General features: G+C 42.1%; 2 long non-coding RNA genes across 4 annotated transcripts; both read right to left on the bottom strand.

Moving 5' to 3' along the window:
• Nucleotides 1-7881: 7881 nt before the first annotated feature.
• Nucleotides 7882-14814, bottom strand: LOC129605056 (uncharacterized). Its single transcript, XR_008696545.1, has 2 exons — nt 13436-14814; nt 7882-13104 (listed from the first exon to the last, which is right to left on the bottom strand). It is a non-coding gene; the product is annotated as an uncharacterized LOC129605056 (long non-coding RNA).
• A 3929-nt stretch (nt 14815-18743) lies between these two features.
• LOC114869634 (uncharacterized) lies at nt 18744-23983 on the bottom strand. 3 transcript variants are annotated; one of them, XR_008696535.1, is made up of 7 exons: nt 23844-23983; nt 23387-23518; nt 23168-23309; nt 22487-22542; nt 21888-22231; nt 21723-21812; nt 20822-21597 (listed from the first exon to the last, which is right to left on the bottom strand). It is a non-coding gene; the product is annotated as an uncharacterized LOC114869634 (long non-coding RNA). The 3 variants fall into 3 exon arrangements; XR_008696534.1 differs by lacking the exon at nt 23844-23983 and adding an exon at nt 18744-18758 and having other exon boundaries at nt 19036-21597; nt 23168-23700; XR_003788183.3 differs by having other exon boundaries at nt 23168-23518.
• Nucleotides 23984-26075: the final 2092 nt, after the last annotated feature.

Genomic DNA, 26075 nt, shown 5'->3' on the forward strand with positions numbered 1-26075 from the left:
GTGAAGTCAATGAGTAACGTTTTCTGTCTGTGTTTGTGTAAGAACATAATAAGACTGTAAATCATCTAATCTGACTGTCTTTTGGTTCACACAGGAAGCTTTGTTAAACTACTGTTAAACTGTGTAGCAGCGGACTGACCCCACTGACATGAGTGTTATTGTTTTTATAATTTCATTCATTTTGAGCCACTGGGGTCCTCGTTTAATGGATCAGCTGAAGCAGCTGTAGCAGATGGTGACGTTGTGATGGGGTTTTCTTCATAAACACAGAGAACGTGCAGAACATGACCACTTGTCGATGGTGACAGTCGCTTGTGTCTAACTTTTGTTTAACTCTGTGGTTAAATCATAGGTTTGTGTGTAAATATCCTGTCAACATCAACTATGCTAAACTCTTCCTTTGTTGGTTTTAACAGTAAATGCACCATCGTCTTTTTTATCAAAAAATACGCTAAAAGTGAAGATAGTGAATTTGACTTTAATAAGAGTAAAGAGGACTGTGAAGAGGACTAACGGCGGCGTCTCTCAGTCTGTCTGTGTTTTAGCATGAGTTGCTTAATGACTCGTCAGTGTTTGGTTTCATTTTGTGTCTCAGTTGACCTTAAGTTGCACCTTCATGTAATGAAACCGGTTCAGCCTGTAACACAAGTAAACAGCTGAGGAAGCCTCAGGTTAGTTTAACCAGTGGTTCATCTTCACAGGCCTCACACACAGAGGAGGTCAATTAAAGAATTGTAATTAAAGGTTTGGTAAAAGTTGAGTGCTGTAGGTTTGGAACTAAAAGTGAAAAACTTACATTTACACATGTCACAATATACAGGAAATGATTTCTGCTTGAATACTGAAGCTTTTGACACTGAAAACATTCCATCAGCAGCTTAAGTGTTAATAAAGACAGTGAAGTCTGTGACAACTAATAACTCGACTAAAGCCTCAAACTGACCTTAACTTTGTTGATCTAGATAAAATATTTGAACATAGAAATTATGTAAAAACATTTTTTCTTTGAGTATAAAACACTTATTTGTAATGAATCATGAACACAGAGTCTGTTTATTCCTTTATTTTTTATTTGTGACATCATTCATGTCAATAATGCACATTGAGCTTTGTTTTTCCATCGGGTGAAGATGATCTGGGTCTGTCTGCTTGTTGCTCTGACCTCCTCTGTCTTAAATTTTGAGCATTGTGATCTTAGTAACGTTTATATCGTGTCCTACTGGGTTAAAGGTTCTAATGAAATTAACCTTTCCAAGTGTAGAGGCAGATTGTTTTATATTAGTATAACGTATTCAAAGCAGTGTTGAGTGTGTATCCTTAGTTTACTGACTCCTATCACTGCTACTGCTGCTACTGCTGCTGCTGCTGCTGCTGCTGCTGCTGCCAGTACCAGTACAAGTATAATTCCAATGGGATGGGTTCTTTGTGGACTTTCTGGTTGTGGACCCACTGATGAACTGAGAGCTTCAAGCATCTGATGAACAGCTTCTGTAGGAACATGAACATTTATAGTCCCATCAAGTTAAAACAACCTGTATCACCCTGATGATAAAAGAATGATTTACTACTCAGTTCAATTGAATCATCTCACCAGTGACCTTGACTCTGCAAACACCGGAGCTCTGACCAAATTCAGTGCTGACTCCACACACAGGTACGGTCCTGAGTCCTCAGTCCTGAGTCTGGACACCTGGAGTCTGATCCGTCCGTCTCTGAGCTCGTCTCTGTCAAACTGGACTCGTCCTGAAAACTGTTGATCCTGAGACTCTGAGACCTCAACACCTTCATGGAGATGAAGCAGGACTGAGGCTCTGAGACCAGTGAATAAGTTACAGAGGATGTTCAAGGAGGTGATGGACGTGTCAGGTTTGGGTGTGAAGGTCCACTCCAGTGTGATGCTGTGGTTCTGCTCTGCCTGATAGTGGTTCCCATTAACGACAAATGTTCCTTCAGAAGAAACAAAGAGTTGAGGATAAACCAAAACAAAAACTGTTGTCGTGTTCAAATGTCACAGTCCATCTTAGCACCACCCACCAGAGAGGTTCAAGTGGGCAAACCAAGCACTCCCTCCAAGATACTCAGGCCTGCTATAATAAAAACCCCAGACACCTGTGGATCTGTTTTTTTTTTTAGACTGCAACGAACAGTGCAGGAGGAAGCAATCCAGCTCCAGGTTTGACCCAAAGACGCCACTGGTAATATGAAACTGACATGTAAAAGTATTGTAAAAATAAGGATAAGTTGAGAACTGTTAAGAGAAGCACTTTATATATAGTAATATGTTTGTTCCATTAGTTGAGCATTAAACAATTTAACTAAAATGTGTTTAAAGCTTAAAATATTAATTTTGTTATTAACTTTGGTTTGAAACTAAGCATATTGTGCTTATTTTTCTTTAAGGTTATCAACCTATTCAGCTATGCTATTCATCTAATCATCTTTTCAACCATCCACCTGTTCGGTACTTTGCTGATGATGGAAATAAACTATAAAGAACATGAATGAGTTGTTCAGAGCGTCCTTTGGAGTGAACCTGAACATTTCAAGTTGGGTTGAGCTGGATAAGATGCGATAACTTGACAGTTGATAACCAACGTGTGACAGTGAAACCCAAAGCTGATGAGGTCAGAAGACCACCTGTTGACGCTGGAAAGCTACTGAAGCATAAATAAAAAATAACACTCTCCAAACATGGCTGAAGAGGCTTTTGGGAAGACATTAAAACAACTAAAGCGGGAAAGAACCGTGGCTAAGAATACTTTTGCCAAACAAGCCAACCTTCTAAGCAGAAATGCCCGAAGTATGGCAGAAATTGAACTGCGGGAGGAGTTTAAGAAGCTCACTCTGGAAGCCAGGAATGTCAGTGAGGCGATTGATGATTACAGAGCCGGACTACTAGCAGAAATGGACATCACAGATGAAGTTGAGCTTGACAAGCAGCAGGAAGCTGAGCTGGAGAGAACCATGACTGACTGTGATTCAAGACTTGAAGGTGTAAGGAGAGTCATCCAATCCAACCTCTGGTCAAGATATGGTCATGAAGAGATAAATGTTGCAATTGAGGAAGCTGAAAAAGCTTGTGATAGTATCAACACAATTCCAGTCACTGCTGTGAATAAGGATGGATATGATGCACGACTGACTCTTGTGGAGAAACTGGTCCAAGATGCAATTTGCAGCCTAGCAGTTTGGGAACTGTGGATACCAGAGTCAGAAAAAGGTCATGTTGAAGGCAGAGTGAAGAAGTTAAAAGCTTTAAGCAACGCATTTCAAGCAAGAAGATCTGAGTTCATTACTGCTAAAGCAATAGTGGAAGAAAGCAGTCGTGCTTCTGAGGCAATTGCAGCAGCAAGTGTTGGGACGACACATGCCACACCTGCCTTGAAGATAAGGCCAACCAGCTTGCCAAGATTCCATGGTTGCAAGAGAAGCTTCCATCGTTGGAGACAAGACTGGGAGAATCTACAACATCAGGGAGAACCAACTGGCTCACCTGAAGTTAAAAAGCTGCAGTTGCTGGAAAGTGTGGATGAGAAGATTGGTCGAGAGCTCCGCCTGTCAAATTACAACACAGCAGACGATGTCCTGAGAGTTCTTGAAAATAGGTATGGAAATAAGTCAATTATCGCCCTAGAGATAATTGAGGACTTGGACAAGACTCCCGTCCTGAGAAGCAGTCAACCTAGGAAAATTATCGACTTAATCCAAAATGTAGAAAAAGCTCTTGTTGACCTCACAGAGCTCGGTAACGCAAGTGCCCTCAAGAACCCCCTTGTGACCAAGTCCATAGAGAGCAAGCTACCGGACAGTGTTAAGAAAGATTGGCTTGTTTTTATGGTCAACCCTGCAAATGGAGTAACACCCGACAACCATTTTGACAGTCTGCTCAAGTTCCTTAAAACACAGGAGAAAATCTTTGAGAAGATGGAGCAGCTTGAGGTGCCGGAGAAGGCGGAAAGAAGACTTGAAAGGAAACACACTTTCACTCGTTCCACGAAGAGAGATGACGGATGTGTTGTCTGTGGGGATGGAAAACATAAAGAGAAACTATTCTTCTGCAAGCAGTTCAAAACACTCAAACCATCTGAGAAATTAAATGCTGTCAAAAAACTAGGAGCATGTAAAAAGTGCTTGGAATGCCATAAGGAGGATGTTGAGTGTCTAACCACTAACTACTTATGCAGAAACAAGGACTGCAGAAAAGGGAGCTCACCAGATCATCACTTCTTTCTCTGTCCAAAAGGAGAAATCAGAAGACGTGAAGCAGATAAAAGCATTAGAGAGAACAGGATGAAGAAAACGTTTACAGAAGAGCAAGAACAGCTTATGTCTGAACTCTCACCTGAAATGGCAGAAAAGTTCAAAAGAGCCTTCTCAAATGTGGCTGCTGCAACAAACCAGATTGACAGTGGACAACGCAGCGTCATGGAAAGAAGACTTGAAAGCAGAGAATTACCAGTCATCCTGATGTTGTTGGAAATCACTGCCAGCGGGCCAGAAAATTGGAACCTTGATAGACTTGGCATCTGACACTAATTACATCACTCATAAAGCTGCCAGGAGACTAAACCTGAAAAGTGAGAAGATCACACTAGTTGTCCATGGAGATGGAGGGATGACCACAAAAGTAAAGACAAGAAGATACCTTTTAAGAGTCAGAGTCAAAACCCCCCAGGGAACACAGAAGGCTCATCAACTCATCTGCTACGGCCTTAACGAGATTGCCAAAGTAAATCAAGTTATTCAACCAGAGCAGCTGAGGAAGTTCTTCCCGGATACTGAACTGGAGGATCTGAGAAGACCAGAAACCATAGACCTTCTCATCAGTCACAGAGAAGGGAGACTGGCCCCTCAAAGACTGAAGATGGTAGGAGATCTTGTTCTCTGGGATAGTCCTCTGGGGAAAACTGTGGGTGGGGCTCACCCTGACCTCTTTGAAGGTGTTGATGTCACCGCTCACAATTGCAAAACACACTTTGCCCACTCCATGAGAACAACTGCAGTGAAGTACATGGAAATCCCCAGTGCACCTGACAGTAGGACAGCAGTTGCTGCCAGAGAGTTCCTGGACAGGTGGAAATGGGAGAGTATTGGAGCAGCCTGTGAGCCCAAGTGTGGGGGATGTCTCTGTGGTAAATGTCCACCAGGAGGGAAGGAAATGTCACTAGTTGAGGAAAAGGAGCTTGAAGTTATAAGACAAGGCCTCACCTATGTCACATCAGATTCCCATAGCAGTGCTCCCCACTGGGACACAAAATACCCCTGGATTGCAGATCCATTCTGTCTTCCTAATAACAGGAAAGGAGTGGAAGCAACTTTCCTGAGAACAGAGAGACAACTCAACAGAGAACCTGAGTGGAGGGAAGCCTATACTGCCCAAGTCCACGAGATGGTGGAGAGGAGAGCTGCCATAAGACTGACAAATGAGGACCTAAACAGTTGGAAAGGACCTGTATGGTATGTGAGCCACTTGGTGGCGCCAAATCCTCATTCTGTGTCGACTCCAGTGCGCCTTGTGTGGAACAGCAGCCAAAAGTTTCAGGGGCTGAGCATGAATGACCTATTACTGAAGGGGCCTGATGTTCTGAATCCCATACGGGCAGTTCTGCTGAGATTTAGAAGAGGAGTGTATGCAGCTCTAGGTGACATAAAAAAGATGTACAACTCAGTGTGGTTGGAGGACCGAGAGATGCATCTCCATCGGTTTCTCTGGAGAGACAACCAAGAAGAGGACATTATGGCGTACGCTATAACCAGAGTGAATATTGGTGATCGACCAGCAGGGTGTATTGCACAACTGGCAATGCGGGAGAGTGCAAAGTTACCAACGTTCATCCACCTAAAGGAGGAACGACGAGTTATAGAGGAAGACAGTTACGTCGATGATATCCTAACATCCAGCAATGATCTAAAAAGTTTAGACAAGACGACAAAAGGAGTGGAAGAAATCCTGAATGCGGGAGGGTTTTTCCTCAAGCAATGGATTCGATCAGGGCAAAGTGGGAGGCAGACACAAGCACAATTGGGAAAGGAGAAAGTCTTCATACTACCGAATCAGAGGAGAGAGGAGGACAACAAGGCTCTTGGTGTCGGCTACCTGGTGGAAGAGGACAAGCTCCATGTAATGACAGCCATTAATTTTTCAAGGAAGAAAAAGAAAATAAGACTTGGTCAGAATCTTCTTAAAGATGAGGTAAAAACGAAAACTCCTAATCCCTTGACCAGAAGAGAATTACTAAGCCAAGTGGCAAGCCTGTATGACCCAATGGGATTCGTCACACCAACTAAACAAAAAGGAGCCATTCTGGTAAGGAAAGCCTTCCAAGAAGGTGGAGGTGGGGGCAGGACCAAAGACACTTGGGACAAACCACTGTCTGACAGCCTCAGAGAGGAAGCGATCAAACTGTTTGAGGAGTATGCACGCCTTGGTCACATTACCTTTCATAGAAGCCTCACACCAGTTGGTTGGATCGGTAAGCCGTGGGGAATAACATTCTCGGATGGAAGTGACAAAAGCTACGGTGCTGTGGCGTACTTCCGGTGGGAAACACACCAAGGTGTCCAAGTTAGATTCGTTGAGTCAAAGGCAAAGCTCACTCCACTTGATCAAAAAGGAGACCCAGTTAAGGCAGAAATGTGTGGTGCAGTTTTTGCAGCTCGACTTCGGAAATACATTGAGAAGCACAGCCAAATGGAAATAGACTGCTGGTACCACCTAGTGGACAGTCAAACTGTACTTGGAGCCATTCAGAGGGACAGTTATGGGTATCAAACATTTTTGTCTAATAGAGTTGGAGAAATCCAAAAGGCTGGACACATAGGAGACTGGTGGTGGATATCAGGTGATCTTAATATTGCTGACTGCATAACAAGAGGTGCTGGACCAGAAGATCTTCAAGTGACTCTGAGTGGCAAAAAGGGCCACGATTTCTAAAGCAACCTGTCGAAGAATGGCCAGTAAAGTCAGCAAAAGAAATTGCTGCTATTGCCAAAGAAGGAATCAACAAGTTTGAAAGGAAAGCCTTCTCCAGTGCTGTCACAAGAGCTCAGTCAAAGAGGGAGAACACTCTGTGCAAAGAGAAGGAACCAGGAGGCCTTCAAGCAAACATTCCTGCCCGAAGAACACCAGCTGGATCAGCAGTCAAACATCTCATAGACCCAACAAAATTCAGCAATTTAACCCGACTAGTCAGAGTTATTGCCTGGGTATGGAGGGCTGCCACAAAGTGGAAACAGGAGGCGAGAAACATGAACACAAATGGAAGGAAAATTAAAGTGATTTTCACACAAGAAGAGGTGAGATCTGCAGCCAAAAGACTCACACTCACTGTGGAAGAGTATGATGATGCACTCAGGGATGTTTTCCTTGCCGAACAAGAGGGTGTAATATTTGATGATACCACTCTCAACAGGCTTGTTGTGTATAAAGATCAAGAATCGGGACTTCTGATGTGTGGTGGAAGGATTCAAAGCTTCAATGAAGACAAAACAGCTGTTCCCATCCTCCCATATAAGTCCTGGGTCTCAACACTTCTGGCACAAGAGACTCACAAGGTAAACCACGATGGGATTGCTGGAACACTCATGGAAATGAGAGGACAGGCCTGGGTTGTAAAAGGGAGAAGACTGGCTAAAAAAGTTGTTGACAGCTGCGTGATATGCAGGAAGACCAAGGCAAAGAGGTGTCGACAAATCATGGCTTACCTCCCTATAAAAAGGACACGTCCGGCGCGACCCTTTGAATACACCACGGTTGACTTATTTGGCCCATATGAAGTCAAGGATGAAGTCAAAAAGAAGGTGCGGCTCAAAGTTTGGGGCATCATCTTTTCCTGCATGGTTGTGGTGGAAATTTTCCATAAAGAAGTAGATGAGAGAGAGTTGTCCTTTTGTGCGATTTATTGAAATAATAAAGAAAATAAAAATAATGGGGAAAGCAAATAAAAAGCATGGATGTTGATCGTGCACATCAACAAACCAAAAACCAGCTGGGGAGATCAGTGCACACACCACGAAGGTGTGATGCAAAGAGCCCACGATCCTAAAGTTGCTTCTGCCTTTTAGCTTCTCTGTCCGACTAGGGTGGAATGTCTTTCTAACCCAATCAAATTACATGCACCATCTCCTCCCTGTCGCAGTGTGTGTGAAGATGTTTACATTCTCACACCTGCATCGCTGACGTCCAACTATCTGTGAGAAAGGAGCACCAAGTCTCAACAGACAGAGACACAACTCCCTGACCTTGGGTTTGGGAGCTAGAGTTGAGAGTCTATCAGGCAGAGACAACCATTGAACAATGTAGGTCAAATGTCAAATGCATACAGTAAGACAAAACATAAGATATTAATTGCAGAACATAAGTCATAAATCATATAATAACTGCATAGAAATAAGGAAGAGACATAGAAATAAGGAAGAGACAATTTTTCCCATAACACTCCCCCCTTTTGATTACACATTAATCAACCCATAAAAGAATAAAAATTGTCAACGTCACATTCTGTAATAATAAAAGACCCTTGCAAATGAAACAATAAGGGTATTAACTCATCAAGATTCAAAATACACCTTCACATAAAATGGAAGTAACTAAGGGACAAAAGGTTGGGAGCTGTTTTGGTGGGTAGTTAAACAAGAATAACTTCTGTATTGGCATGTGAAGAAAATAAGCTCATTATCATATTTGTATCATGTTATATTTTTGATCCGATAGCCTAAGACCATCGTCAAAGTCATTAAGTGAATTAGAGTTGGGGTTTTTGAACATAGTGCATTGTGTCATTTGATATGAGAGTGTTGCTGGGGTCGCACGCATGATGAGACCTCTAACCAGTGGGATAACGCAAAAACCAAACAAGAGAATCACAGCCATCTCAGTGATAAAGGAAACAGCTGCGGACATGCACAGATTTCCATTTTCCAGACATTTCGTCTAGCCAATTCCAAGGGAAAGAACCTATACCAGAGTTAGCTGAGATTCTGAAGGCCGTGTAGCGCCTTCGCCACAATACCATTAGAATCAGTGTTATTCAGGATGTAAGTACAACATGCCTCTCCAAACATAACACAAACGCCTCTTTTCTCTGCTAACAACGTGTCTACGGCCATTCAATAGTAATGTAATAAAGACAATTAATGTATGATAGCCATAGGTTTCCGGTGGGGTTCTGTTTCATATATTCTTAAGATAGATTTAATGCTTTCGGATCTTTAATTGTACATTTGCGTCTAGAGCGAATAGGAGATTCAGGGATTTAACCAGAATGATGATGCGTTTTGTCTCATAACCTCTGTCATCTGTAGATGAAGGATAAAAACTAATTGTAGCAGTGAATAAGTGATTGTGAGCAAATTAAACACCAAGTCAACTTTAGGATATTTAAACTCAGTGTTGTAAATTATGTGAAATTTTCTCATTCAAAAGTAGTGTGCGAACTTACATGGAAACATCATATGATCAAGGCAATAATCAGAGTAACATAAAATGTCCAACGCAACAAGGTTACAATTGATGTCTCGTAACAATCTGCTTCTTCCTGTTGAACAGTAGCGTTAGATTGTTTCCAACCTGTGTGTTGAAGTATTGATTGTTCGTTGGGGTTCTTCAGGTTGTGATCAGCTGATCACAGAGACACTTGGGATTTGTTATCACCGCCAGGTTTCCTCCCAATGTCCTCTGAGTCACTGTCACTCCCGTGATGTGAAGAGTCTACACGTCGTCCAGCGTCGGCAACTCAAGGCTGCTCGTGTGTGTGTTTTCTCAGGAGCGTGTGTGTAGATGTATGGTCTGATAGTGTGATTCACCGGCGCAGCTTCAGGCGGCGCTTGGCTCACACCTTTAGCTGAACGGTCAACGCAGCCTCGCCTCAGTGCGTGTGTGAGCACAGCGAGGGTCGTCCTTCTTAGTTCTTTTCGTCAGTGGTGGTTTTCTCGTGTGGTGTAGATGGAGGGTCGTCTGTCGGATCCGGGACCTTCCTGCAGTAGATGGAGTGGATCCAAGTCACTCTCTGTGATCTTCACAGCCGTGTTGGTCGTCAGAAGGACCTGGAAGGGGCCTCGCCACCGTTTGGAGTCCCAGTGCTTCCTCCTGAACTCCTTAACGATCGCCAGTCCCCTCGTTGGATGGTGTAATGGTCCTGTCGCCTGTTTTCACCTGTTGGGAAATCTGAATTGTGGGGAAAAAGGTGTTTGGGCGGCACGGCTGCCATCAGGCCCAAACCAGACTCCATGGCTACAGGTGGAACCATTCGTCAGCCAGAGTCTGAGTTCCTGTGAGGTACAAAATGTTTAAAGCACAGGGAGATGAGGAAGGAAAGGATAGAGAGAGTTGGAGAGGGAACAAGGATCAGGAGAGGAAACGAGGATCAGGAGAGGGAGGGGTTGTTGGGCAGCGACCTTCGCAGCAGCGTCTGCAGCTGCATGTCGGCAGAAACAAAGTCGTCACTGATGTTGGACAGTTACAAACAGCATTAGCTGTAGGCAGCAGGACAGCGTCCAGCAAAGCAGAAACTAATCATGATGTGAGATAGGTTTGCAATCAGACTTCAAAAGCTTCCTATGCTTCCACAGAGAACCTGTGGAGTCTGTGTAGATGGTAACAGACTCTCCTTCTGCTAGTTTACTAGCTTCAGTCAACACAATCAACTCTGCAGCCTGAGCAGAGTAGTGTCTTAGCAAAGAGCCAGACTTCAAGACGACCTCTTGATAATAATGTTCAGCATGTTGAGCAAGGTGGTGTTGTATCTAAGCCATCAGGCTGTAGAAAGATGTGATCTATTCCAAAAGAATCAAAGACACAGTATGAGGACAAAAGAACAGAAGTCGTACAACCTGATTTCTCATCCACTGTTTGAGTGAAAGGTCGCATAGGGTCAGATCAGGGAGACCCAAAGTAGGAGCCTGAAGAGCAAGCATGAGGTCGGTGAACGTTGTTCAGCCTCAGACGTCCACGTGAGACAAGAAGTGGACGATGAAGACGTCTGCATCAGAACCCTGAGTGGGGCCTCAAAGACAGTAAAGTTAGGACTGAAGGTCCTACAATAAGAACAAAGACCTAGAAAAGATATCAGCTGTTTTTACGTGCACGGTTTAGGCAGGTCTCAAATTGCTTTAACTCTGTTGGGTGAGATGGATTTGCCATCAGCTGTAATTACAATGACCCAGAAAATAACCTTTGTCTGAACAAAGTGTAATTTAAACAGGCTCTCTTTGTGGCCTGTAGCATCCAATGTTTCAGTAGCTTAGTGGTGTCTGCAGTAACGCCATCTATGGCTTCCTTTAAGAGGGTGTTGTTGTTTACATGGTCTGTGGTCAGATTTAGGTGTGATGACCACTGGTTCACATCCTCTGATCAAACCTACATCATGTCTGTGTGTGAGCCACAGGGAAGCAGGGCTTCCCGTAAGGCTGAGTGTTGGGTCAGAGCGTCCTCTGAAAAATAAAAATAAAAACAAAAGCGTGTAATGTGTGTCATTAGAATGTGGAGGTACCCAGTTTACTGTTTGCTGCACATGACAGACAGAATAAAAAAAAAGTTTTCTAAAGTATGCAAAGTAGGTAAATACGTCACATGGGGTCAGAAGTCGTTCACCAGTCTCCACCCCGTTGACATCTGTTCACGAAAGGACCCACGTCCTGCATCTGTCTCCATCATGTTTTCACAGAGGGACGTGTGGAACTGTAGGTTAAAAGTAAAAATCTTTTTGTTCGTTAGTAAAAGAAATCGCAAGCGCAGACCTGTGTTCATCCCAAAAGAGGGAAGTTGAGGCCAGTTTGTCAGAGTGTGTGTGTGAAATCATAAACAAGCTGTGATGCAGCCTGTGTGAGGGCCTCAGTTACAGCCCCCCCTCAGCAGCCAATGATAAGAGCACAGCTGAGCTGAAGTTAACACCAACAAAAGAAGGATTATTTAGAATGTCTGTAGATGTAACCTGCACTCCGTCTGGAGTGGAAATCAATCAAATACCTAAACTACAGATGAGATCTCTTCCTAAAAATGTAACTGGGCATAAGGTTGAAAGCAAAAATGAATGTTACGGTGTCTTGCTGTCAGATGTTGCACAAGACAGTGAAAGAATAAGTTTTTCTTTAATAGTCTGGTACGTACAGTAATTATTATTACTTCTCTCTAATAGTCGTCTTCCCTTTAATAGTCATTAATAGTCTGTTTCAGTCGGTTTCAGTCTTCCTATGGTCTGTTTTTTTTTTTTCTACAGTCTGTTTTGTTTTCCTATAGTCTGATTTTGTTTTTCTATAGTCTGGCCAGACAAACCTATATTGTGCACAAGTATTTTTAGAAACATGAAGGATTTTATTACTGAATTTGTTGCAAGTTAAAATAGTTTGAACCCATCAGACTGTAAAGTCATGCAGCAGTTGTCATTTAGCTGTTTGTCATCATTTTCAAATCACTCTGTGGGATTTTTTTGAGCAAAAAGCGATTCTTCATTGCGAGCAGATAAGCATGAACATGAATTTGAGCGTGTATCAGCTGTAAGCGTGTTTCTTAATTGCGTGTATGAATGTGTGTGTGTTTTTGCGGTACCGTCTTGTACGTCACGTGAAAAGGAACCGTCACCTTCCTCCTTCCCCAACCATCAGTCTGATGTGAGCACCAGTGGGTGAAGCCTTTCAATGGGACAGTTGTTCCTCGATGACAGACCTTTCCTGGATCCTCAGATGCAGCTCTATTGGGCCGATCACGTCTGAAGCCTCTCCTGTTGTTTCAACCAGTGTCTCTGTTAGAGCACGTCTTCTCTGCTGTTGCTCTGTCCTTGTTTTCCTTTGCTGATTGTCATAAGCAGGTGTCTGTCAGACACACACGCATGTATGACACTTTCACGGCTTCAGAAGCTTCAGACACAGTCCTTTCATGCTGGTGCAGGCCTTGTAGTAGCTGGTTCATCTGATGAGCCCAGAACGTGATGGCTGCAGACGTTGTGAGAGTCGCTGAGGCGTCCATGCTGTGGTCTGTGTCCTCCAGCTGCTGTGGTGTCAGAGCTTCCACCCTGTTCTGGTTGTTGGTTGGCGCTTCTTCTCCTTCGGTTCTTCTGCTGATGGTGGGAAAGGAGTCCAGATCCGGATTTACCCTCATCGCGCTCAGTTCTGCATTAGAATAGAGAGCAGAAAGAATGGGAGCATTTGCTCTTGGCATGATATGTGTGTGTGTGGTGTGTGTGTGTGGCAGAGTGCAAACAATTCTTCCCCAGAGTTGTTATCTCCTTTTTTTTCTGTTACTCTCATCTTTCTTTTCTTTTAGGGCTTTAGTTTTGATAGTTTTGCTTTTTCAAGTATTTTCTTTTGTCTCTAATTTTTCTTTTAAGGTGCGTATGTCCTTTTACACTAAGTGATTCTCCTTTTGAACCCATAACCAGTTTCCCACTCATGGAAACATGAAACGCACTACTAACCATATTTACTTTTTACTTTTAATTACTTTTACTTTTGTAATGCTGCAGTCTGGTGGTGGAGACTTAGATCGCCCCGAACCCATCTTTCAGAGTCCCGGCGGTTTTCTGCCTTAGATTTTTATGTGTTCCGGCCGGAACCTTTTTTCGAAATTTCTCTTCCACGGACGTCTCCGTAGAAAGGGAACCGCTCAGATCAGCGACAGGGTTCTCGGAAGTGGTCCCTCACCGTCAGGCCCCTCTAAGACCCGGGTCCCTCGTATCTCGAAACCACTTCCCCCTGCAAACGCGCTCCGTCTTACAGAAGCCGTCTTTTATTTCCTTGTCCACACCCTTTGGACTGCGCTCAGATCTGCACACTGGTCTGTATCCTCAGTACAGACAAAACAAGCTCGGTCCCACGAGCCAACCCTTAGCAACCACCGTCTCGACCACCAGGGCAGACTTTGACCTAATTAATTTTTTACCCGAATATTAAATTTTAAAATTATAATTTTTTCTAATATTATATTTTGGATGTTTTCAGCCAAATAGTTGTTTTAGAAATATTATCATCTCTAGTCCTAATTATATTTTCTTTTTGTTTTTTCCCAAATTAAAAGGAATCTCTCTCACCGAGCCGAGCCAAATTAGGATTTGAGTTTGAATCTGAGTTCGTGGATCTCGTCAGAGGCGATCCAGACGGGTGAGCAGTCCTCCCAGCTCTGAATGTCTGTAGAGGTTTGGAGGCTGAGCGACCCTAGTCCTCAGGACTATCGTCCCTGGTCACACCGTCCAGACGACCTGCCGCGGGATCCTGCCGACAACGCCAATTTCTGTGGTGGAAATTTTCCATAAAGAAGTAGATGAGAGAGAGTTGTCCTTTTGTGCGATTTATTGAAATAATAAAGAAAATAAAAATAATGGGGAAAGCAAATAAAAAGCATGGATGTTGATCGTGCACATCAACAAACCAAAAACCAGCTGGGGAGATCATTGCACACACCACGAAGGTGTGATGCAAAGAGCCCACGATCCTAAAGTTGCTTCTGCCTTTTAGCTTCTCTGTCCGACTAGGGTGGAATGTCTTTCTAACCCAATCAAATTACATGCACCATCTCCTCCCTGTCGCAGTGTGTGTGAAGATGTTTACATTCTCACACCTGCATCGCTGACGTCCAACTATCTGTGAGAAAGGAGCACCAAGTCTCAACAGACAGAGACACAACTCCCTGACCTTGGGTTTGGGAGCTAGAGTTGAGAGTCTATCAGGCAGAGACAACCATTGAACAATGTAGGTCAAATGTCAAATGCATACAGTAAGACAAAACATAAGATATTAATTGCAGAACATAAGTCATAAATCATATAATAACTGCATAGAAATAAGGAAGAGACATAGAAATAAGGAAGAGACAATTTTTCCCATAACAATGGTTTCCAGAGCTATTCATACAGACCTTGTGAGTGACCAGTCAACTGAAGGATTCCTGTTGGCCTATAAAAGGTTCACAGCCATCCGAGGCCATCCAAGAAAATTGTGGTCTGATCCTGGGAAAAACTTTGTAGGAGCCAGGCCAGCCCTCAAAGAACTTTATCAGTTTCTAAATCAATTGGAAATGTCAGAACTTCAAAATGAAGCCACCAAGCATGGAACCGGCTGGAGCTGGAAGATCCATCCAGCAGACTCGCCACACAGGAATGGAGCAGCTGAGGCAGCTGTTCAGATTGTGAAAAGAGCCTTGCATAATCTGGGAGGAGATGGGACATTCACATGGGGAGAATTTCAAACCTTCCTCTATATGGCAGCTAACCTGGCCAATGAGAGACCCATTGATGCAAGAACTCAGAGTCGGGAAGACTGCATACGTTATATTACACCAAACTCCTTGCTGGTGGGCAGAGCGGCCCCTAAAGGTGACACCTGCAGTTTTGACTTCAAAGGCTACCCATTCAAGAGACTGAAATTTATTTAAACAGAGGTGGATAAATTCTGGAAAAAATGGATTCAATTGGCTGGCCCAAATCTTTTCATCAGAAGCAAGTGGCACACTAGAGAACGTAATGTAGCTGTTGGTGATGTTGTCTGGCTTGCAGACCAAAATGCCCTGAGGGGTCAGTACAGACTTGCAAGAGTCATCAGTGCGAACAGTGACAAGAAGGGAATTGTCAGAGATGTGAACGTGAGGACCTTTCCCAGCTATCCTGTTCCACATGTGAAAGGCGTCACACAAGGGAAAAGGCCGGCCACCAGAATACCTGCCACAATTCTTCACAGAGACGTCAGACGTGTGATTGTCATAGTGCCTGTGGAAGAACAGCGGACACAGTCTACAAATGAGGTGAATGTGTGAGCTCCTTGGGTTCAAGAACCAGGAGCTCAAGTGGGAGGTGTCGTGTTCAAATGTCACAGTCCATCTTAGCACCACCCACCAGAGAGGTTCAAGTGAGCAACCAAGCACTCCCTCCAAGATACTCAGGCCTGTTATAATAAAAACCCCAGACACCTGTGGATCTGGTTCTTTAGACTGCAACGAACAGTGCAGGAGGAAGCAATCCAGCTCCAGGTTTGACCCAAAGACGCCACTGGTAATATGAAACTGACATGTAAAAGTATTGTAAAAATAAGGATAAGTTGAGAACTGTTAAGAGAAGCACTTTATATATAGTAATATGTTTGTTCCATTAGTTGAGCATTAAACAATTTAACTAAAATGTGTTTAAAGCTTAAAATATTAATTTTGTTATTAACTTTGGTTTGAAACTAAGCATATTGTGCTTATTTTTCTTTAAGGTTATCAACCTATTCAGCTATGCTATTCATATAATCATCTTTTCAACCATCCACCTGTTCGGTACTTTGCTGATGATGGAAATAAACTATAAAGAACATGAATGAGTTGTTCCGAGCGTCCTTTGGAGTGAACCTGAACATTTCAAGTTGGGTTGAGCTGGATAAGATGCGATAACTTGACAACTGTAAATGAGGTTGTACTTTGGACATTTCTTTGGTGGGTTTTTTAACGTACTGTGGTTTAATTGAGATTCTAATTCTCAAAAAAATAAAATGAGAGACTTAATGTTTTATGTGAGAGTGTGTCAGATCAAGTAGAGTGAGAGTTTAACTCTGGACTGATTGTTTGTTTAGGACGAGCATGAGCACCTGCACTGAGTGACCAAATGCAATATTCATCAAAACTCTGGTTCTTTAATAACTACATTTCAAAAATGCTTGCCAATGATTAACATGATTAACAATGACCCCTACGGTTATGACACTTACCAAAGGCAGAGGCGGTCAGGCCAAATAGTAAACAGATCAAAATCATCTTCTCCCTGTGAGAAACACTTTTATTAAAACAAATATGGTCAGGTTTTATTAATTGTTTTTAACACAAACATCACCTGTGTTGTAAATCTGTTCAGTAGAAGCTTTAGTACATATTTTATGGAGTAGTAAAATATTTTGCTGATGTCTGTAACGATTAAGACTCATAGACGTGTAGTTTAGTGCTTTAAAGGTTGCATTTCTTCTAACCGTGTAAAAGGCAAAAAAAAATGGTAAGAGGTCAAAGCTTAAACAGATCAAGTGAATAAACTAAATACTGTAGTTGAAGGATTAAAATGAAGTCCTACTCTACTATTCAAGTGTTTGTGTGTAAAGAAGACTCAGGTGCAGTAATCAAACCTGTAAATCAGGATACTGGCTGAGACAGGTCTCTGTTGACCTTGGCTCCATTATTTTAGTTTCTGTATCTGTATCTCTCAATATAATTTAAGCGGGAAAATGCTTTTTTGTGTCAATAAAACAGGGATGTGATTAAAATTACGTGAACATTTCAAACCACAAAAAATCTGATTAAACAATATAAACAATATTTATATGAAAGTCTATAAAACAGCTGTTCTGATAAGTGTTTATTCACATTTCTTAATACAGACGTTTATACAGACGTTTGACCTCTCCCTCTCTGAGGGAGAGGTCCAACGGCTGTGGTGCCTTCAACAGGAACAAGAACGACAACAAGCAAGGCGGTTTATGAGGAGGCAGGAGTGAACGTAAAACTACAACATGACCTATTATACAACAGCACAAGGGGATAAACAAGGAACTGAAGCATAACAATGGTGTTCACACGACTTCATGCTATTTACAGTCCATATGTGGGAAGGTTTCATGAGGTGAGACATATGTTTAAAAACTGTAGTTACAGTTATGTACTTTTTGTGTATATGTACTGAAGAAGAAAAAATAAACACAGTTTTACAATTTATAATAAATAAAGTAAAATTACTTAAAAATGCATTTGCTGTAAGCATAACTGTACAAAAGAAAGAAGAAAGAAAGAAAACTGCTCACTCTGTACTCTGTGTAATATATACAGTAATGATAATATCTGATTGGATATATGTGATGTAGAACGTAGCCTGGAATTAATAAATGTAGACATTACTTCATTATACTGATGTATGTCTAATCATGTAGTACAGAAAATTCTTCAACATAAAAGCTGATGTCATTTAGAGCAGCAGGTTGTTTGTGTTTCTCTTCATTCCTTCCTTCATTCCTGCTGTGAGTCATTGTTGTGCTTTGATGAAAATGTTTGACAGGTGTGTGGGTTTTGAGACGTTTTTTAGTTTCACTTGGTTATGAGCGCATCATATAATGATCTAAACCCTGCAGGTACAGAATTGTTGTCGATGCAACACTCCCCAATGGCGACATGTTGACAGGTTCCAATGTTAGTTGAGGCTGGAAATGTATTTTATTATAGTTATCTTGAAAGTTACATATATTACTAACTATATTACTAACTGATTGTGGTGTAATGCTACAAACAGAAACTAATAAAAAACAATGCAAAAACAGAAGAAAAAAGACAATGATCGAACGATAAACCAGTAACTCATGGTCGACTGTTCACTGCACGATGAGTCGCCTTTTATGCCTCCAAATACAAACAGAATGTATTCAACTATGGTTAATTGAAACCCTTTGTGGACAAACTGACATCAGCAGCAGTCATCGCTGTAGTGGATCGGTCCCTGTCTCCGTCGCTGTGTGTAAGTTAGTCAGTGCAGAGTCTCTTTTATCACCTGCTTCAGTGCTTTTCGTTTCTTACCAAACCAGGATTAGTTTCTGTGTTGTGCTGTTTGTAAAACCTTATCGTTTAGTTCCTGCTCAGAGCAGTGACCTTTCATTGTAGCCTGTAGAAGATTTTCAGCTGTTTTTTTTTCTGAACTGTTTGTTACAAACCAGTTTTGTTAATCCATCATTTTGAAACAACTTGTCCAGTCTGGTTCTCACTGCAGGTGGGTCCCAGTCGGTCAGGAGTCGGTACGTAGCAGTCATCACCACCCTGTATGTATGAACTGTGTGACGATACGTACTAATGATGCAGTCTACTGAAGACAGATTAGTATTTTTTATTGTTTTTCTATTAAAACAGTGTTGTTTAAAAACAACTTATAACAAATAAATATACAGTAATAAACCAGTCTTCATTCTTTTGATCATGATTTTTCCTATTCATTATGTTTCCAAGTCTAAAGATTTACAGAACCCATCAGGTGAATCAATATTAGTAAAAATAAATAAAAACAATGACAGATTATTTAGTTATTATATTATATATATTGTATATATAACCTGGTGTGATACATCTTCGGTACTTCCTTCCTTCCACTGCTGAACTGTGTATTGTGGCTAAAATCTGATCACACATGTGAATCAGTTTTTCTTTTATTATTTAGTGACTATATTGATTTAACAAAATTGTTTATAATGTATTTTTTACATATTTTTTGTATGTAGATTGATTTCATTGTCTCAACTTACAGTGGTTTGGTCTTAGCAGATGTTTTGTCCTGGTGCGGATCAGTTGATGTTGTTTTTGTCTCCTCATTGAATTGGTGAAATTCTTAGGTCGTCCACTTCCTTAGTTCATCCTGATTGGATTCCTCTGCACCTTGAGTTAACATCCTCTTCATTTTCCTTGTGTCACGGCTCCACATCCACGAACTGTTGTCTTAGCAACTTCCTGTTTTATTTTGTATTTACTTCCGGTTCTGGTCCACCTGTGTCTAGTTTCCACTTGTCGCTCACTCGTGACTTCATCAGCTGCAGCCTATTTGTCATTGGTCTCTGTTTAACCTCTAATACACACCGGACTCATTGCCAGATTGTTGCGTGTACTCACCACTTTCCAGCGTTTTGTTCCTGATGCTGCCTTGTGTTTGGGTCAGTGCTTCTTCCTGTTTTTGACCATCTACAGTAGCCCATGTTGAACCTCTGCCTGCTCCTCACCTGTTCTGTTGCCTGTGACTTACCTCTTTGACCATCACCTGTGTAACACCCTGAAGAGGGAGGAATAAAATGAAGCGTGTTCGACGTGGACTTCCTCTTGCATCGTCTTTATGACAAGTGAAGTTCCTGCGGCAACCGCCGATCGCTCAAACAGGTTATTTACAACCACGATAATGTACATCACCCATGCACTCCACCCATTTGTACACTTTTATCCTACTCTCCATGAGTATTACACCTGTATCTTGGACCTCGCCTCGTATTAAACAAACGCTACATAAAGAGCCCTGACTCCGTGACAGTGACAGATGAAGTATTAAATGTGAACAGTGACAATAACTTGACAGAAAAGGAAAACCAATATTTGACCTACATGCCCATAAAACAGCCCTGCAACAAGCACCCACAACAGTGGACCCGGAGCAATCAAGAGAGGGCAGAACCACTGCTCCCCCGGGGAATGGGTTGAGTGCAGACAGTAATTTCCCCAATGTGGGATCAATAAAGTTCAATAATTATTATATTTGATTATCATTTGAGCCTCTGTTTTCTGGCTGCTGAAGGTCTGCTGGACTCTGCATGTGTATCTGCTGCTGTGTCTCTTGTCCACAGTCACTCTGCTGCTGACAGTATAGAGGTCATCAGAACCTCTGACTGTCTCTGTAGGTCCAGCAGAGAGGAGCTTTCCCTCAGCGTCCAGCCACAGCAGCTCAGGCTCTGGGAACCAGCCTCCACTCCTACACTCCAGCACCAGCTCTGAAACCACGGAGATGGACGGATCAGAATCTGAACCTGGTGACAAGAGGCTTTTCAGAGTGGCCAATATGAGTCTGATGGAAGCATGCGTCCATATTGTGAGTCAACACCTTGATGTGAGCAGGTCAAAGCTGACTGAGCTTCAAAAGAAACAAAAGAGTTTTCATAACATCTATGGAATCAGCTGTGGACTGAATAAAATCAGGAGCTGCCGTCGATCTCTTACAGTTTGATATTTGACAATTGATATGACAAAAACCAAAAGCCTGCTTCATTACCTCCAAAGGTCTAAATGACAAGAATGAAGGAAAGCAAACCAAAGTAAATTATTGAAAGCCACATATTCTACAAGAATAACAACAACACAACAGACTGACAAATAATAGAGCTTTATTGATCCCACATTGGGGAAATGTACTTTTACCCATCCCGTGGGACCCGGGTCATTTAAATACATATACCTGATAAATATACAAAGGAATGAGCCAATTGTCTTAGATTTGAATTCACGTCACTGATGTGAAACATGACATCAATATATATATTCTGGTATCAAACTGGACAAAGCAAAGCAGCAGTCTTTGTTAGTACTTATTACTTCATAGTGACGCTGACTGTAAAAGCAAACACTACCGGTTCAGTTTTGTTCAGTTCTTTCATCACCTCTTGCTTTAGAATCTGCGTTGACATAAAGACTGGAGGAAACAACCGTCTGGTTTCCTGCTGGACTTTATTCAGGTTTAAAGGCACAAGGTTCTCAGGCTGATTATAGTGATTATTGTTTATAAATGGATTATAGGTTATTTCATCAATGTTAAAACAAAGCAAGCAAACAGAGTAATGATCAACCCCACTACATGACAATTCAGTCATGTTAATATACTGAATACTGTAAAATATAAAATTACCATATTTACTGTTGTTAATACAGAACAAGAGTAAATGTGGACAGAAACTTGTAGTTCTTTAGTTTTCAACGAATGACCGTTCTGTGGTAGTGGTGCATCAAACCTGTAGACACACAGGGAATCACTGGTCCATGGTGTTTTTTTCTGAGCGCTGAGTAAACTAGTGCAGCCACAAGAACAGCCAAAACAAGGATCGCTATGATGAATCTGCCATCTGAATTCCTTTGTTCATATCCAGAGCCTGTATGAAGTCAAAGATAACATCACAGTGAAGGTTTGCTGTTTCAGGCTTTGCATTATTGATCACACTCTGTAATTTACAGAACTATACTTGTGACAGTTCTAAATCTGGAATTTCTGACTCACCCTCAGCTGATGTTGGTCCAGATGTCGTGTTGAGGGACAGGTGACTGCTGTTTCCATCTCTGAGCTGACTCACATTCAGAGCAAACGTTTCTAAAAGTGAAGGTACTGTATGAATCATCTTCACATCGTCATGGTTACAGTTGTGTGTTGCTCTCGTTCACTTACCAGAGTATAAGAGCTGCCATTTTTGTTTCTTCTGGTCATAATTGGCAGCCACATAACACCTGTAGGTTCCAGAGTCCTCAGCTGTGACTGTGGACACGTGGAGTCGGATTCGTCCGTCTCTCAGAGCATCTTTGTCCAACTGAACCCGTCCTGAGAACTGCTGATGCTGAGAGTTTGAGTCCTCGTCACCTTTATCACCTTGTAGAAAACCTTAAGAGGTGTAGTATCAAAATAGCACGTGAGGTGGGTGAGAGACAAGTCAATGTGGGTTTGAGTGTCCCATGTAACGGTGACATTGTTGTTCTCCTCTATCGGATAGAGAGTCAGAGACACATCAGTCATCACTGCAGATGAGAGAGAGGGAAAAGTTACATTACATTACATTTAATTCAGTATATTGAGAGGTTTAAATATAACAAAAGTTTGATAACAAACATTATGATAAATATATTTTTTTTACCTTGTTTACACTTTTGCACTTTGAGAAGTTATGATTAAGGTTTAATTTTTTTATTTAAAAACTAGAGTAAAATGAACTAAATGACCATTAGAAAAACAAAATCAACAGTAGGATCAGTAATGAATGGTTCTGTACTAACCACAGATTATGGCGAAGGTCGGAACAACAAGCAAAAGGATTCAGAGCATCTTCTCCCTGTGAGACAAACAGTTCATTGAGTTTATTGAAACTGAAGCACTAGTGGAGACTTGATTGTCTGTTTGATCTCTGGGGGTCACTACTGACAGACAACATAAGCAAAACTACTACAATGGTTCATGTGATACACACAATACAACTGGAGATACAGGTCTAACAAACAAAACAAAAGCAGGAAGGTCCAGGGGGTGGGGCCATGTGAATAAAAACATCATTATGTAAAATCATAACATAACATGTAACATCATTACAGCTTTTATTTGCACTTGATCAACAAAGACACGTTCATTTCAGTGATTTAGTTTTAAATAAAGCAAAAAGGTATGTAGAGATTTAGAGTATGAACACTACATCCAGCCACCAGTGTCTCACCACTTACTAATGTAATGTCACTTCAAATAATTTTCATTATTAAAAATACTTGTTTTTTTCTTAATTGTGACAAAACCTAAATTAACACTGAGTTTACTATAGATTCGTTTTTTTAATCTTTAATCTGATGATTGTGAGCTAGTGCCTCATCAGTTCTTCATAAACAAACAACATTTAGTGTTGCAAACAAAACACAACGGTCAAAATCACATGTACTGAACATAATATACTGAATACATCTGAGACTTACTTGTTTGCAGGCAATCGAACAGTGCGACGTTTCAACCTGTTTCATTAAGTGGTATATTGAGAGCTGCAGAGATAAACTGTTTATGCAAGAATCATGATCCTGGTCTAAATCATTGCACCAGGAAGTAACAGCAGTATTTCACCTGAGGACAAAAGCAAAAGCAAAGCAGAAATCTGATGCAATGAGATCCACCTAAGATCACATGGACACAGCATTTACCTGTTCATAGGCTGATGTGGAATGTGTGAACAATAACAAGAGCACGTGACTCTGAGCTGCATCATTTCCATGAAACCATGTGATGAATTCTTTCAAATGTCCTACGTGCTGACAGTCCTGAACTTGTTTGGACTTGAAAAAAACACAGACAGTGACATTTACATCTTTGTAATCTGAGCTTCATGTGGAAATTTGTTTTAACTTTAATTAAAGCTCGTGAGAAACCAACAGCTGTTCTTTGTGTCTTTAACATCACATAACACTGTAGTCTGTACATGTGGCTCTGTGATGATGAACCCTGTCTAAGCAGAGTCATGCTCGACAGACATCCTTACATTCAACCGGCAAAGATGAAGACTGTATTTCTGAGGGAAGGTTTAATGTGATTTTTTTCTTCGATCGTTTAAGTCATAGAAACATTAAAAACTAGCACACGCATTGTGCTGCTTAAACTTACCTGAAGAAGCTTCATCTACGTGCGCACGCAGCGAGACGTTCTCACTGATTGGTTCTATGAATATGACGTCACCGCCTCTGACTCTTTGGAAGCAACGCGTGAGCCTGACGCTTGTTTTGGAAGCGTCTCTCATCATGAGGTCCAAGGAGGTGTCCATGGAGGTGAAGGAGGCCATCGTCCGGCTCAAGAACCAGCGGAAAACCATCAGGGAGATCTCTGTCGCCCTGGGAGTGGCCAACACGACCGTCTGGAATATCTTGAAGAAGGTGGAGTCCACGGGAACACTCAGCAACAGCCACCGGCCCGGAAGACCGCGGAAGACGTCCAGGGTGGATGACCGCAGGATCCAGTCGATGGTCAAGAAGAACCCGTCCACCACGTCCAGTCAGATCAAGCAGACGCTGCAGGAGGCCGGCGTGTCGTTGTCCAGGTCCACGGTGAAGAGGCGGCTCCACGAGTGTAAACACAAAGACGCGACTCCGACCTGGGGCGAGGCGGACGAGAAGGCCCGAAAACACGGTCCGGACGGTCCGGAGCGGTTCTGGAATAACATCGCCTTAACTGAGGAGGACAAGATCAAGAAGGTCCAGGATGCTACGAAGGAGAAGTAGGGCCGATGCTGTCACGTGGTCAGTATGTTGACGTTAGCATCATAGCTAATGGCTAACGGCTAACCCACATTTACCGGTATTTGGTTTTTAATGGTCTGTGGCCTCTAATAGAACGCACCGTAACGACGGAGACGCGGTCGTGTTTATATTTTTGAAAGTTAAGGTAGTGGAGCTAGTAGAGCTATGCTATGCTAACAGTACTGCTATCAAGACCAGCTAGCTAGCTGATCAGTTAATTTGTTTATCTACTTTTGCCTGTACTGTCTGTTCATTCCTGTTGTTTCCTGTTTGTTGCAGACAGATGGAGACAAACTACTTCCACTGCTTTGCTTCCTGGAGAAGACTGCATGTTAACATCACTGTGTTTTCAGTCTTCAGGTGTGGACGCTCTGTTCAGATGAGCCGAGCTCCACATCGAGGTCTGATGCCTCAAAACACTCAGTCTGTGTGTGAGATGTTCACACAATGAGTCTGACGGAGCCTTCACTGAACGCTGACAGGGTCTGTTTCACAGCAGCTGGAGCATCAGAGCTGGAGTTTGATTCAATGTTGGATGTGACGGGTGTGAAGTTAAAAACTGAACTGAATGAAGTAAACCTTCCTCCATGTTTTAACATTACCATGTTCTGAACAAAAGGTTTTATATTCATCTTTAAAATGTACCCTTTAAAGAAAGAAAGAATGAAATCATTTATTGGTTGTTGTCACATACAATGTAACAACAAAGTGGTCTTCTGCATGTAACCCCTCCCTGTGGGGGGCAGTGGGAGCCGTGCAGGCGCCCGGGGAGCTGCTGACAAGTGTCTTACTCTAGGACGCAGTTGCTGCTCCAATGGGGGTTTGAACACTCTGCCCTTGAGCACATTGTTAAAACAATGTGTACTACAAAAATCGATGTCAGACTAATAAATAATTCCAATCAGGTAAAGTCTCCCAACATTTTGCTGATTCCAGTATGTAAAAGGAAACGACTGACCTCATGCCTTTGTGTTCCATAATTTACAATCTAAAGCTAAACGGCGACCTCCTGTGGACAGAACCGCGAATGGCACAGTCACATGATGTTGCACGTCATCACTGTGTCAATCAGTGATTCCAAGACTTTGATCTTGGGCTGTTGTATGTTGAGCTGCTACTTTCCAACTGCAATAATATCATCTGTATCAGGCCCTTTAATTTTCTGTCACAAATTTAATTTTTGTTTCTTATTGTTCATATTTTTTGCAGTCACTGTAAACAGACCACACTTGTGTTCCTAAAATGTGGCTGAACTGGGTATGATTCAAGTATTTATCAGTGTCATCATTAAATCGTCCAGTTTAGCTTTTTGTCCTACTTTAGAAGTCATAACTGCACCCACGACCAGCTCCAGTTTACTACAAGTCTGTTATTCATGCAGATGATGTTGCCTCAGAACAATCATAAATCATATTAACAACTAAAGCTGTGACTCGGATTGTACGGTTTTCAGTTCAGTTATTGATCATATTTGAATCTATGCTTAGTTGTGTATAGTAAGACCAGCAGGCAGCACACTTGCCCATCATACAGGTCTCAGTAACGCACATGACATCGGTCTGTTTAGATACATATTCCACACTTAGATTTTTTTGTTCATCTT

The sequence above is a fragment of the Betta splendens genome, chromosome 2 (genome assembly GCF_900634795.4).
Source record: "Betta splendens chromosome 2, fBetSpl5.4, whole genome shotgun sequence".
In the NCBI taxonomy this organism is placed as follows: domain Eukaryota; kingdom Metazoa; phylum Chordata; class Actinopteri; order Anabantiformes; family Osphronemidae; genus Betta; species Betta splendens.